At 37.9% G+C, this 12,182-nt stretch overlaps 1 protein-coding gene across 1 annotated transcript in view; it reads left to right on the forward strand.

The window, feature by feature from the left end:
- Window positions 1–12,182, forward strand: part of Grem2 (gremlin 2, DAN family BMP antagonist) — a 103,572-nt gene that overhangs the window by 26,863 nt on the left and 64,527 nt on the right. The window lies entirely within an intron of this gene.

The following is a 12,182-nucleotide window of genomic DNA, read 5'->3' on the forward strand; positions in this document are numbered from 1 at the left end:
ACACTTTAACTGCAGTCCTGTCTCCCTTCATTCCTGTTGTAGGTGCATAGATAATTAGGTAACACAATAATTAATTTTATTTCATGAGAGATAGGCTCTGATTTGGAACCTTAGCTGTCCTGGAACTTGCGACATAGACCAGGCTAACTTCACAAATTGATCCTCTTGCCTCTGCCTCCCAAGGGCTGAGATTTCAGGCGGGCATCACCCTATTCAGATTTCAATCTTTACAATGTCCAAACGGTGAAAACAAAAACAGAAAACAGGAACTCTCCCCTAACTCATGAGTGGCAGAACATAGTTGTGTGTCACTGCTAGAGCAAGTTATGTCTGTGGTAAAGAAGAGGGATCTAAATTAGGAACACATTATGATTTCTTTTTTTCCTGTATGACACATGACAAAGAAACATGCTTTTTGTTTTAGAACTTCTCTTTGTTGAAATAAGCTGTGGAGACACCATTTTATAGTTGACTAAATTCCATGTTCATTTTCAAGAGTGGGGTCGCTATTTATTTGGTTATTGACACTGCTGGGAATGTTTTTAAAACTAAACTTAAAAGGAGATCTTTGCTTTGCAGACTCAGGAAAAGAACAGAGGAAGACTCAGTCTAAAGGGGCTTATTTTGACACTGCCTATAAACAGAGACACAGGATAATCTGGAAAATTTAGCTAAGGATTTCAAATATGCATCTCATTGACCTACTCACTGAAGAGGAATAGAATCTGGGTGTGGTGGTGTATGCCATAATTACAGCACCCCAGAGATCCAGGGGCAAGGATCACAAGGCCAAAGCCAAGCTGGACTACATAGAGAGTTTGAAGCTAACCTAAACACTGTATCAAAAAGCAATATCAGCAAAAAGAGTAATAGAAGCAAGCAAGTCATATCATACAAGATGCACAGACTTGAGCAAGGTATATCATGATACGTAAAATGTGGGAAACAGAATTTAAAAACAATCTGTGCACTGCTGTCTACAGGGCACATTTTCACATTTGAAAGGAGGAAAACCGTGAACTATTGCAAAGGGAATGGGAAGAATTTAGTTAACTTCAGTTCAGAGCTAAACCTGTAGTTTCATCATAATTGGGTATCTGAAACTTTAAAAAGAAATGATTTCAATTTCCTATATATTCCCTATCATGCCCAAATCATCAGTTGTTTCTATTCCAAATAATTAAATTAAAAATGTTAATGTTCTCATTTTAATCAGATTTGTGACTACCCCACCACCCCTTATTTTCTACTACAGTATTAACTAGGTCAGCCAGGGTTGCTTGAAAAACTTGGAGACTGAGAACTTATCATGTGGTTGGCTAGTTTAAAAACTAATAATAACAATGTTTGGTCACCAAACCAGAGCTATGATCCTCAAGAGTTTGTGGCTTGCCTGAAATCTGAACAGGAAAATAGATGGGGATGATAATGTGTCTTGCTGTCAAAAATCTTCCTCAGTGTTCCCAGAGGGAATCAGGAAGTTCCATCAAGAGACACAAGGAAGGTGCATTGACAAGATTAGCAAAATACATGCTTAGGCAAAAGGAGGTGGAACAGAAAGTACAAAAAGTTTCATGTCTTGCTGCAGACAATCAAATAACCACACAGAGACTTCATAGTATGAATGCTTAGCCTTAGCTTATGCTTGTGTCTAACTGGTTCTTCTATCATAAACTAACCCATATCTTTTAATCTATGTTCTTTTATGGGGCTTGGTTACCTTTACTCTGTACTGACTTACCATCCTGCCTCTTCTGGGCCTGGCTGGCAACTCTGCTTTTCTTCTTCCATGAGTCCTCTCTGTCCTGAGAAGTCTCACCTATCCTCTTCCTGCCTAGCTATAGGTCATTCAGCTCTTATTAAATATTTACATAGTATAAAGATATTCCACAACATTTCCAGCTTTTATCTAAATAAAGAGAAAAGGTTTTAGCTCTAATATCATTGAATATAAATAATAAGAAAAATTATCAGGTAAGAATTACATTTTCAATGTCCGGTCCATTTGTATTTTGCATATTTGGAGAAAATATTCTATTATCTCTCTTATCTTGATGAATTTAAAGTTTATACATAAACCATTTTCTATCATAACTTGTATCTTTTTAGAGCTTAAAACATTGCCTTAAATAAACAACTTAAGCCTTTATGTCTTTCAACCTTATAAATTTTATACCTGTTTTGTGAGTTTCTTTTTTGAGTTTGATAACAAAGAAAATTGTATTTATAACTATCTCATCTTCAACTTCAACAGAGACCAAAAAAGGATATAATATTACTTGAATAAACAGGAAGTGCAGAGCAAGCAACTTCCAAAACTATAGAAATGATAGAAGCAGATAGCTGCATCGATAGTAGTCACCCTCTGTAACATTGGGACATTCATTTTCTGCCTATAGACCTAGAATCTAGCAGACTTTTCTGTGAAGCAGGGATTTTGAAGGATCTCCCTACCTTGTTTTAGCCATGTTTGCCAGTCAATTTTTTGTGTGTGTCCTGCTTGTCCAGGTAGTACAACATACTTTCAGCCGTTGAGGCAAGAGCAGTTTCTTGCCCAAATGGCTAGCTTTTGCCACAAAGAAAGCAAACTCCATATGGAGGCTCTTTGATGCCCATTATCCTTTTTTTTGAAGAAAATTGGTACTGCCAGGAGCAGATGTGTCTCACTGTCATGAAAAACCTTGTTATCAAAACATTTTAAAGGCCATATTTTGGAGGTATTTGAAGTGTTTGAAAATCACCTATCTATCTAAAATATATCTCTGCATGACCTTGAAAACTTATGTAAGATGACTATAAGTTTAATTGTTATAGATGACTATTAGCCTGTATTTTTTATTATCTTAAATAGATTTCAAGGACTAAAACCTTATATAACTTTAAATGTAATAAAGAATAGAAACATATATATATATATATATTATAACGAAATAACCTCGAATTTGTATCAGTATGCAAAAGTTCATACCAATGTAAAATATTAAAGACCAGCAGTTGTTAAAGAATTTACCTATCATATCATTTTCATATCCTCATTTTTGTCTTTTCAGAAATCCTTTAATCTAACCTTCATTGCTTAGTTTCTTCTCTGACCATGATGAGAAACAACTTGTAACTGACTCCCTTAAGGGATGATAAACATACATAACCCACCGAATGACCAAAAACCACCCACCCCCTTTTGGAAATGTGTATGCTGTGCTCTCCAGAGTGCTTCCTGTTGTCTTGGGATGATGACATTTATAGGAAAACCTGAGAAAATTGAGACAATGGTCAAGTCATGGGAAAACATGTCAAAACATTTCTTGTCCAGTCTCTCTGTAATGGAAAGCATAAAGTTTATTTACAGTCCTGGTTAGAACAGTCTGTGAGGTTGCATCACCTCATTCAGCAGCCTTGAAGTTGTTCTAGATAGAGAATTCTGAGGAAATTAGAATAGAGGCACTCTAATAGGCTGGACCACTTAGGACACCTGTTTTTATTAGTTCTTGGTTTCCTTGTTCTGAAAACACAAAAACTTTCAAGATATATATCTGCATTAACACAAATATGGGCGGATTGTGCATTGTACACAAGCTAAGATGATTTTTTGTTTTATGTTTAAGCTAGTAAAAATATATTTTACTTGTTTTGTAGTTTTTCTATATTCATTCTTTATGTCTGCAGCCAGGGACCTCCCCTAGTCAAACCTAATCTTTATCAACCTTGAATGAATCCACAGATTTTGCTTTTCTATGGACACAAAACCATAACCTCTTCCCCAAAGCAAAACATTTTCTGACTTATATTCTAAAGTTACAACATTCCTAAAGTATCTAGGCTGGCTTAATTCAGTAAGTTGTCCCACTTATAATCCCTTGTTTTTCAGGAGCTTTTGTTTGCTCATCAGGATTTAAAAAATGTTAAGTTAACAAGACACCACACAGAATCCAGACTCTTTGTGTATTTTGTGCCTTAACAAGGCTTATCTATTTTATAATATTTTGTTTTGTTTTTAAAGACTTTATTTTGTTATTTATAAACTATTTTTCTATGATGATCTATACCCATTTTCTTTTCTCTCTGTATCATCTAAGTGCATTTTAAACATACTATAATTGTTCCATGGTTTTCTCAGTCCAGACTGCTTTACTAAGTGCACTTACAGTGTTCTCTGCTACATGTGAGCCAAACTTTAAATTGTTAAGTGGCCACTAAGCCCTCAGCCACTAGCACATAGCCCGGCAGTTGGCTCCACCTGTTTTGGGTTTGTGAGAGTGTAGCCTCATGCCTGAGAGCCCAGCCTGGAGTCTGTCTATCCGCCCAGCTCCATTAGGTATTTCTGCTTCATCTCCTGTCACTAAATATCATGCCCATTTACATGCTCAGTAGCAGGGCCTCTTAAAATCATTCCTCTGTATGCTGAGCCTACCCAAGAGAGACAGCTTCCTCAGGCCCTCTGTGGAAATGTGTGCCCCAATGTTGTATGTCATTTGTAACCAGTCTTTCTCTGTCCCACCTGCTATCTCCCAAATAACCACACAGAGACTTCTTATGAATTGTGAATGTTTGGCCATAGCTTAGGCTTGTTTCTGACCATTCTTATGACTTAAATTAACCCATATCTTTTTATCTACATTCTTTTACATGACTCAGTTACCTTTTCTCTGTACTCTCCATCCTGCTTCTTCTGTGCCTGACTGGCAACTTCAGCTTTCTTCTTCCCTGTCCCCACAAGTCCCACTTCACCTCTCCATGCCTACCTATTGACCATTCAGCTATTTTTTAAATCAATCAGAGCGACACATCTTCACATAGTGTAAGGAAATATTTCATACCATAGATTTCATAACACTTAGATCAGTAAGCTGGTATGTACCACTGAAGTATTTTTTTTTCTGTTGTTGTTGACTCTGTTTGTCAAAGAATTAATTTACTAGAAGGTGTGTGCTTGTTTGATGCCAGAGGAAGTTGGAAGGAATGTTTTAAAAGTTATTTTCATTGGTCATGTAGAAATATGACTAAACTCTTTTTGAAGCAAATATCTGTAACATGAGGGCCTGCTTGTTGGGGATTCTATCCTGCCTGGTCTCTGTCCTTTCACAGGTCCCACAGCCATTTAGCCTCAAAGAAAATCACACATAGTGTCTACATTAGGTTATAAACTGATTGGCCCATTAGCTCAGACTTTTTATTAACTCTTATAACTTATATTAACCCATTATTCTTATCTATGTTAGCCACATGGCTCGGTACCTTTTCGGCGGGGTAGGCTACATCTTCTTTTCTATGTGGTTGGGTCAGGACTGGAGAGGAATGGGCTTCCTCATTCCAAGAATTCTCCTGTTCTCATTGACCCGCCTCTACCTCCTGTCTGGTTGTCCTGCCTATACTTCCTACCTGGCCTACTGGCCAATCAGCATTTATTTAAAACATAATTGACAGAATACAGAATTGTCCCACACCATTTCCCACCCCCCTTTTTTAAACAAAGAAAAATATCCATAGTCCAATTTTGGGGAATGTGGGCATAGTATTTCAGGCTACTTCTTGCTGGTTGGGGGCACGGATAGTCTCATGGGGACCTAAAGAAAAATTTGAATTATGATCAATTCTTGGCTGGAGTATCCTGTGAGTCTTGATCATCTCTGACAGCAGTCTTGAACCTGTTTGAATGTAGAACTCTGACATCTGGGCCATCTGTTCCTACTAGAGATTTCTCAGGTGGTCTTCCTTGATCAAACCTAATTTTTCTTAACTCACAATGAATCCACAGCCTCTCATTTCCTGTGGAAACAAAAGTAAAATCTCTTCTCCAAAGTAACATACCTTTTGACTTCAATTTTGAAGTCAAATTATTTTCAAAACACCTATCTTGGATTAATTCAGCAGCATTTATAAGCAAATATCTTTTAGCAGCTGTTGCTCCTTTCTCAGCATTCAAATAATTCAAAGAGAACATAATAACATACAGTATCAAGATTCTGTGTGTATTTTTCATCTTTATGTGACTTTATTTTAACCTCTATTTCTTTTATTTTTACATTTTGAGATGAGTTCTCTGTATATCTTTGGCTGTCCTGGAACTCCCTCTGTAGACCAGGCTGTCTTTGAACTCACAGAGATCCACCTGCCTCTGCCTCCTGAGTGCTGGGATTAAAGGCATGTGCCATCACAAATATATTTTCTTGGGCTTTCTCATGAATAACGTTCTATGACTCGTGGTTTTGTTCTTTCCCCTTTTTAAATAAAAACTTTACAACATGGCACCTAAGATTTGGAATTAATTTTGATTTTATTCCTGTGTATTTTTTTAAAGTTATAAAATTAGTGTTACCATAATGTTGAGTGAAAAATAATTTAATCAAATAAGTGTAGCAATCCATTATGGTAACAGAGTTGCCCTTTAGGCAATTTCTAGGAAGTCACTGAAACAAATTTTACTAAGTAATCCTTGGATTTGTGTTCACTTGCATTATGTGGTCTCAGATCTATTATTATTTGAAGTGTGTTCTCATGGACTTGTTTTTGTTGATGTGGTTTGTTTGTTTGCTTTTGTGGTGTGTGTATAAAAAATTAAAAAGGTAAAACAAACATGGAAAATCCTAAATAGTGTATGCTTGATACCAAGCTACCAGTAGAAGGGCTGAAAATATGAAGACTATTTCCTTCCATTTTCTGGAAGTCTAGAAGTCAGTGGTGATATACAACTTTAATTAGGAAAAGAAATTTCCATTTTAATATAGTGATACCAGTTTGCTTGACTGTGCCTCTCTGGTTCTTGTCTGGATCTTAGTAATATTCAATTTTGTAATTCCTATTTTAGAAACAGAAAGAATGAGATACTTCAAAGTTTAAATATATGTGTGTGTGTGTGTGTGTGTGTGTGTGTGTAGGTGTGTGTGTGTGTATCAGACTTTTTTAACTATTCAACAGTTTAACATCTTTTAGATAAAGATGGGGGTAGAATCAACATTGACCCTGAAGCTCCTAAGACAGAAGGATGGATACTGTTAGAGTTTAGTAAAGGAGAGGAGAGCCAGGCAGCAGGGGTTATAGATGATGATAAACCTTCTCAGAGCTTCCCTTGCATATACCTAACTCAGAGGAAGAATTAAACAACTGATTGCCTGAAATGTTTAGGCTATGCCATAAAAACATCTAAATGTGGATATTTCTCATTAAAGCAATTCACCAAGGAAAGGGCCAGCATCTTCAATGAATAAGAATTATGGGACATGTGTGCCTCACATCTGAAAATCTGGCTTCAGTTTCCCATGGTCACTGGCTTGAAGCTAGCAGACAAAATGGATGTTGGTCACACTTTCACTGCCACAGTAGCAAGCTGCAGGCAGATGTTGTCGAGCTAGCAAAGGCTTGTTTAATTTCATAGAATACAGGAAGTCTAACCTCTCCTGTCCAGCAATATGAGTTCCTTTACCATTGTCTTTCGAATTTAGACTCAAAGAGTAGGTTATAGACATACAATGAAAGGAACACACTAATGGAAAATGGTCAATTCTCTATTGAGCTACTGTTCCACATTCTTCTACCAGCTATGTGCAACATGATTTGCACAGGCCTCTGCCAATCACGGGTTTACCCCAATAACTAGCCAATACCTTTGGTAAATTTAATTTTTCCCCAAAATTTCTTTGCTTTTTGTAAATCTATTGCTGTATTCCAGCTACAATGAAAACTAAAAGGACAAGAGAAAAGAAAGAAGATGCTGATCTGCTACTAGTCCAGTGTCAGGTTCATCTTGGCTCAAAAGGTGCCAAAATCCTCATGGGACTCTGTGGGTGTAATCAGACTCCCCTCTGGATCCAGCCAGTTCCAAGTGGCCATGCTGACGTAGGTAGCTCGTCTTGGCAGTCAGCATGTCTCCACAATGAGAGGATTGATGGGAGCGGGCAGCACTGCCATTTGGCTCCCCTAGTCCTTTGGGGCTCAAATAAAATCTGTAATTTCAAATTCTCCAGTTTGAAAACTAAGGGGGGTGATTGGTCATGCCATGTGAGATCTCAGTTAGCACCTCTGGAAAAGTTTGCCTAAGAGCAAGAAATATCATATGTGACAAACCAGAAATTCTCATGAATCCTTCTCTATAGGCTAACTCAAATCAGACAGTTTCACTCGAGGAGCAGAATCTCAGAAACTGGCCCATTTGAAGGACGTCCATTTGACAAAGAATGGATTTGCACAGGTCTCTAAGACTCTAGGACATACTGAAGCTTATGGACTTCCTATTCCAGAGTTCGTTCTTCTGCCAATTCTTCCTGCATAAGCTTAAGTTGAGTGTAACTAGAATATCACAGAAGAGTATTTAAATATTTTCACTCAAAATACAAAACAATTTACTCATACATTTTAGAGAAAAAATAGTCTAGATGTTTCTCTTAAAGATACACTAGTTCTATGTCAAATTCATCCTTACCAAAGTTTTTAAATTAAATATTCTAAATGTTTATTAATTAAATAATTGTGTGTATCTGTGTGTGTGTGTGTGTGTGTGGTGTGGTGTGTATGTGTGTGTGTGTGTATACATTACAACTTGAATGTGGAGGTCAGAGGATAACTTGTAGAAGTCAGTTTTCTCTATTTACCATGGGAGTCCTGGGGATTGAACGCATGTTATCAGGCTTGGCAGCAAGCACCTTTACCCCTGAGCAATCCCGCTACCTCAATCATAAAATATTATACAACTGAAATCAGTAACAGGTAGATACTCAGCATAGCTATGGGAGTCGATTAACATACGAACCATTTCCTGTGCATACCCCAGCCACATTCAGTTTGCAGTAATGCCCTAAACCAGGTGCATTCTGTGTTAAAGCACAGCAAGGAGATTAATAGGCTCTGTCCAGGTGGCTATGGCCATGTCCTTTTGATCAAAGTAGCTAATATCCTCATTCAGAAAGGATTTGTGACATGATGTACAAATACCTGATTAAATCCTACTCATCTGACATTGGCACTTCTGGGAGAAAGTGAAACTGTAAAGCACACTTGTCCGTGGCAACCAAATTTCCTTTTGAGGAAGGTGCTATGAAAAACCCTGCATAGATCAGCAGCAGGTCATTGTTTGCTATGTATGCATGCACAAGTGAGCTGGGCCTTTTTTTTTTTAAGAGATGACCAAAAGCATGTAAGAGATTATCAGTTAACTGTAAGAACAGGGTTGTCAGTGAATCTATCAGGAGCCAATCAATAACCAATGGGAATAGATATCAGTTCGTATTACCTTTCTAAAATAACAACAAAGCCTACTTATAACTGTTGGCATTTGATAAATATGCATATTTAAAAGGTATAACTTTTACAGACTTTACTGCAATTAAGATATTGGATGTTGTCATTTGTTCAGAAGTTTTTTCTGGCCACTTTGTGTCCTCCTGTCACAACTTAGCGCTCAAATTTTGAACAAGAAGCACTCAACACTTTACCAATGAAATATCTCTTCAAGCCATCTCATTTTTGCTTTGCACAGCTCTATCTCAGTTTCTTTATCATTTTATCTTATGCTCGATAGCTGGGTTGCTGTATACATTATATAGTCACTACCAACTTGTGAATACCAATTTCCTCAAAGAAATAGCTTGCTCTCTCTTGATTAATGCCTAGATTATACAGTAGGTACAGGTTCAACCATTTTAGAGATTTGAGTACTTTCTAAAGTCCTGTGCCCATCAACATTTGTACAATGTCAATGAAAAATCTATAATAAGAAAATATATAGCTGAAGTTTGAAAAATTAGGAGTGACCTCAATTTGAAAATTTTAGTTTGCTAATTTGATGGTAGCAAAACTAAGTAAATGATGACATAGAACTATATAAATAGAGTGAAGGGCATTATATATATATACATATATATGTACATATATATATTACAAACAGAGACAAGACACAAACACACACATATATATAATATATGAAAGCTATGGAAATATTATATTATATATACATATGAAGGCTATGGAAACCTCTTAAGTAGTGCTTTGTCCTGGCCTTTAAAAACATAAAATAATGACAGAAATTTCCTTAAAGCCTTCTCCAAATTTCACATTCATACATCTAACAACAGAGAACCCTATTCTCTTATCCATGTAGAACAAAATATTAACATAAGATAAATATAAAAAAAAATCAAAGGAAGTCCAGGCCAAGAGATTCAACAGAATCTCAAGGTAATTTGTAATTCAGGAGATCTTATGTAAGAAACAAAATCTAAACTTCTAAATATACAAGTAGTAAAAAAGGAAGTCATTTTTCTTGAAAGACATCCTGTCATGGAAAGGCAGTCTCATCCAGGGACAGGACTTAGAGTTGAGCCACATAAATGTCACCTACCAATCCCCATAAAGGCCAATCCAGGAAATACATCTCCAAGTCCATGTCCCTAAAGAAGAAAAGTGTGAAATACGCCCGTGCTTACACTGGACCCTCTGATACGTGGCAAAGAGCATAGCAGAATGCCATTCAGTGCAACAGAATCACACCCAACAGTGCTTATTTCTGCAGGTGTCACAGAAAAACATCCCTGTGGGCTTGTGGCACTTGTCTCCTGCGTGTCTCTGAGGATCTGAGCTTTAGAACAGGGATCCAAGGGTCATGGTAGAACTAGGAGATGTCACTCAAAGCATCATATTTTCTCCTCTCTTCTAACAAATCACTGGAAATTTCAATATTAGGTGCTCATGGGATCATGCCTGTACTGTCATCCTACACACAAAACATCCCAAAACTACTCAGTACATGTCCACCTATGTGCTTCATTTAAGCAAGAACATTAATAGTGAGAAATGGTAAAGGAAATGCATTGAAGGGAGATGGAGATGGGGGTCAAAAAGCTTTGTTGCACAGATGATCCTGCTAACATGGGGATTTTCAAGATTACCTGAAGTTCCCAGGTCCACTTGGCTATGCTGGTCCCATCCATTGTCAGTCATCAAGCACCTAAGTTGTTGCCTAAGGTTCACAAGACTCCTTGACTAACGTCCTGGGAAACTCAGACAAAAGGTAGCAACCCTATCCCATGCTTGGGTTAATAACTGGGCACAGAGCAGCTATTTCATCCTCAGCTATTCTGTCCTGGCCTAAATCCATTTGTTATGTTGTTATGTTACAGAATGTGTTCATACAGCAATTTCTGCTAACTCAGTTCCTACCCTTTCATATGCAATAGCCAACTGACAAATGTCCGCACCATGAACTTAGCCTGGGGAGCACTAGTAAGACTTTGAAGGCACACTGCCATTGATGTGTAGAGACATCAGATTGCAGACATTATGTTTTGGGGCATGCATACACATAGACACCCTACAACAGAACAGTTTCCTCATCTCTGTATGGGAAGCTCTCAAAGGAGAGCCCTGTCAGATACAAGTAGTTTCCTCTAGAGACATCGGGAACCCTGGGACATTGTCCAGGACCTTCTCCTTTGGTGCCTTTCCCACCGAGAAATAGTAAACTCATGGCGTAGGTTACACCTACAGTGAAAGGGAAACCGAACACCAGGCAGCTCCTAAAGGATCAGGTTTAGAGTCCTGACACCACCTGTTACTACGGGAGCCATAATCCCCAGAAGCCCCAAATGACTGCGTCTCGGAGGAAGGACCGCTTATGAGTTTTCAAGTGGCCTGTCATTTTTTTATTTCAGTCACTTCGTTAGGGTGGGCAGGTAGACAAGCTTCCAGCGCTCTACTCAGAGGTGGGTAGAGTTCACCCAGGAATAAAGCACTGGGCCATGTGTTTATCGTTACCATTCGCGACTTTTCTGAGTCAGCAACACAGCAGCGATTGCATCATCCGTCCTCCCTAGATGTACTTGGCCAAATGTGCTTTCTCCAAAGAACTCTAGTGCCCTTGCCTTGGGTAAAGAAGCATTGACCTAGCCAGAAGACACAGACTATCGGACTGATTGTTCACACAGAATTTCACTATCCATGTAATTAGTCAATTTTCCATTAGATAACTTACCTTATATTTTCATCAGTCAGTAAGTGGCCTTACAGGGTGCATGGAATCAAGGATGTATCTAAGATTCAGACCTCAGTAGAGGCCAATCCAGAAAGTACAGCTCACAGGTTTTTGTTGGAGACCAGCTGCTTTTTCTTTTAAAGTTTCTATCCCATTTCTATAAACAGAGGTTCTAATATTTATGTGGAAGATTTGAAAGTTGTATTCACTATGTGATACAATT

The sequence above is a fragment of the Microtus oregoni genome, unplaced genomic scaffold, assembly GCF_018167655.1.
Source record: "Microtus oregoni isolate MIOR12 unplaced genomic scaffold, Mior012 000086F_ref0000336, whole genome shotgun sequence".
NCBI classification, from domain to species: domain Eukaryota; kingdom Metazoa; phylum Chordata; class Mammalia; order Rodentia; family Cricetidae; genus Microtus; species Microtus oregoni.